The 2,871-nt window shown below is 52.2% G+C and overlaps 1 protein-coding gene across 2 annotated transcripts in view; it reads right to left on the bottom strand.

Moving 5' to 3' along the window:
- Nucleotides 1-2,865, bottom strand: part of Znf704 (zinc finger protein 704) — a 212,748-nt gene extending 209,883 nt beyond the window's left edge. Inside the window, exon 1 of one of the 2 annotated variants that reach the window (XR_008719666.1) lies at nucleotides 2,667-2,724. The gene's annotated coding sequence lies outside the window, so the exon portion shown is untranslated. Of the gene's footprint in view, nucleotides 1-2,666 lie in introns of both variants that reach the window. The other variant, XM_055603238.1, reaches the window with a different exon arrangement.
- Between the last annotated feature and the right edge of the window lie 6 nt (nucleotides 2,866-2,871).

Here is a 2,871-nt window from a genome sequence, read left to right as displayed (position 1 = left end):
CCCCCCCCCCTTACCTCCCTTGCTTCTGTTTCTGAGTCCTGACCTAAACGCCTCAGCATGACCAGTTCATACACCGAGTGCATTTGATCTACATCTCTAAGGAAGACACAGTGGGCAGAAGAACCAGGCTGATTCAAATGACTTGGCTGCCACCTCCACCACTGGCTGCCCTCCACACTCAACATATCTCATTGCAGTACACCCGGGGTAAACTTCCCATGCAGCAGCTCCACAACTTCTGTGACAGCTCCTCAGTCACACAAGCATGGCTAAGCAGGAAAGGGGAAACGGAATTCTTGGAGGTATTATTCTCCTGCAGGTCATAACAGGACCCACTGAGGAATTCCAGAGGACACCTGCCATGCATGACAGCCAGAGTCTGAACTCTGGAAAGCAGCAAGGTGGGTGGAAAAGAAGAGCTTCGGACAAAGTTGTCCTCTGACTTCCCCAAGTGTTTCATGGCTTGTATGTGTGCATACACACGCACTAATGATTTCGTTATTTTTTTTTTAAAGAAAAGGTTATAAATCTGCTGGACTCTTCCCATCCTAAGAAAAGATAGCATCACTTCTGTCCCGTGTTAAGAGGGGAAAGCAGGGAAGACCTGAGAAACAGGCTGCTGCTTCCTGCCCTTCCCTTAGTGAAGTCCCACCTCTTTGCTTTAACCAGTTCTGATATGGTCCCTAGCTCCTCTCAGAAAGCCGAAGGACAGATCTGGCTGAGTGAGAGCAGAGTAACAGCAGCACAAATCACAGTTCCGGTGTCGTGTTCACACGTTGGTCAGCTGCTATGATGCACTGCATCACATGCAAGCCTTCTAAAGTCGGGGCCTGCTGTGTTCTACATTAGCATCTGGCACACAGTAGGTGCTCAATAAATACCTGTCAAACAAAGGCACACATGAATATGTAGAAATGTAAATTTATTTGCCATGTTCTCTTTTTAAAAAAATCTCTTCAGATGCAGTATCAGGACAGCTCTAAAGTGATGAAAAAAAAAGGATTAAATTATACCACCGCATATTCAACATGTAACTTCTAAGAAGTTGTGAGCAATGTGCTCTGAAAGTTGTGAGCAAAGCAATGTGCTGGAAATCTGAAAGAATTTGAATTTAGTTGGAGATGTGAAAAATCTCTTCTGCTAATGCTCACAATCACACCCTAGATATTCCAGGTTTAAAGAACAGATTTCCTTTCTACACTGGGCCTGCTTGGATCACAGGGCATAATTTACTATTAGTTTTTCTATCTCTACCTGTATAATCACTGTGCAAACCCCTAGACACGTTGTCAGCGTGTGTCTGAACAGAACTGCTCAGGAGTCACTCTGGTCTTATTCGGTGTCAACGATGCAATGGAACTTAATTCAAATCCAGCTATATCCTGTTGCCACACAAAGCAGTCTTTTCAGGAGGCAGCAGTAATGAGTGTGGGCACAGTCCGGATTCGGATTCTAACAAGCAGCTGTCAAAAACAATCACCCAAATGACCGTTCGCTCAAATCTTCTCACAAGGGGGGCCAGGCGTACTTCAGGGTGGTCTAGGAAAGAACCACGTTCCCACATCTATTGCGGGGCTATTGTAACTGCTGTTGGACTTTTTTTTTTTTTTTTTGCAAATACAATTTCTAGCTTCCAGTCACTTTTGAGAGTGGGCGTGGAGAGATGTAAAAAAAAAAAAACACAACAATCCCTATCAAGCTCATTTGTTTTTATGCACTTCTGAAAACTCCAAGAATTTTTGGCTATTCTGTGTTTTAAGAGCCACAGGAGAGAAAGCACTCTCCATCGTTTGCCACTTGCTGCCCTCAAAACTTCTTAGCAACATACACGGTGCATGAACCTCAACGCGGTTTGCTTTGTCCAATAGCGTGCTTGGAAGCTCAGCCAGTCAGTTGTGTAATAATAAACCCTTTATCTCCTGAAGATACAAAAACGGAAAGATCGCTCGCTGCTCCAGCACGGATGGGGACTTGCTGAGAATTCTCAGCCGAAACTCACATTCATTTCAAATGCCAGCCCCCACCACCCCTCACACACACACCTTCCTCGATTTCCTCTTTCCTCGTTTGTAATCTTAAGGGGGGGGGGGGGGGGAGACAAAGAACTTAGGAGGTCCAGTTTAAGGAGGGGGGGGAAAAGCGCGGGGAGAAGGGGGTGGGGGGAGACACCAGCAGAAAGCTCGCGGAAAACAAGGTCTTGGTTATCACTGTGCACAGACTCAGGGTTCCTTCACAAGCGCCTGCGAAGGACACCGATCAAAAACTGTGCCCAGGTGAAGGGAGGCGTTGCAGGTTGCCTGCGGGTTTCCAAAAGCTTCCGCGTCCCCGGGGCACCGTGAAACGTCAAAGCCTGGCCGATCGGGCGCAATCCGTTCCTACCTCGTCCCTCTCCCAAGTTCCCCATCCTGCCCGGGAGAGGCGTTCTCCCCCCTCCCAACCCCCCCGGAGGCACGGGGGGACCACGAAGCCGCCCGGCCTCCGAGCAACCACAGGCCGCCGGGGCGCCGCCGAGCCGCAGTTCCGCGCGCTGCCCGCGGCCGCCTGACACACCCCTCCCGGCCCGCGCGGCCCGGCTCGGCCTCCCCGAGCGCCCGGGCACCCCGCCGAGCCCGCTGCGCCCCCCAACCGCAACCCCCGGCACCGAGTCCTCGGCGCCCCGCACGCACCTTCACCGCGCCCCGGGCCGGGCCCCGGGGGAGCGCACGGCCGGGTCCGAGGGGAACGAAGCGCTCCTCCGCGTCCTCGTCGTCCTCATCGCCGTCCACCACCTCGACGACCACCTCTTCGTCCTCCTCCTCGTCGTCGTCCTCCTCCTCCGCGGCCCCTCGGGGCTTCTCCGCCACCCGCCCGCGCGTCCTGCGCCTCCGGCCC

Source organism: Psammomys obesus, unplaced genomic scaffold (genome assembly GCF_907164565.1).
Source record: "Psammomys obesus unplaced genomic scaffold, mPsaObe1.curated_primary_1811, whole genome shotgun sequence".
NCBI classification, from domain to species: domain Eukaryota; kingdom Metazoa; phylum Chordata; class Mammalia; order Rodentia; family Muridae; genus Psammomys; species Psammomys obesus.
Note: the sequence above shows the minus strand (reverse complement) of the source record. Positions and strands in the feature narration are given on the sequence as shown.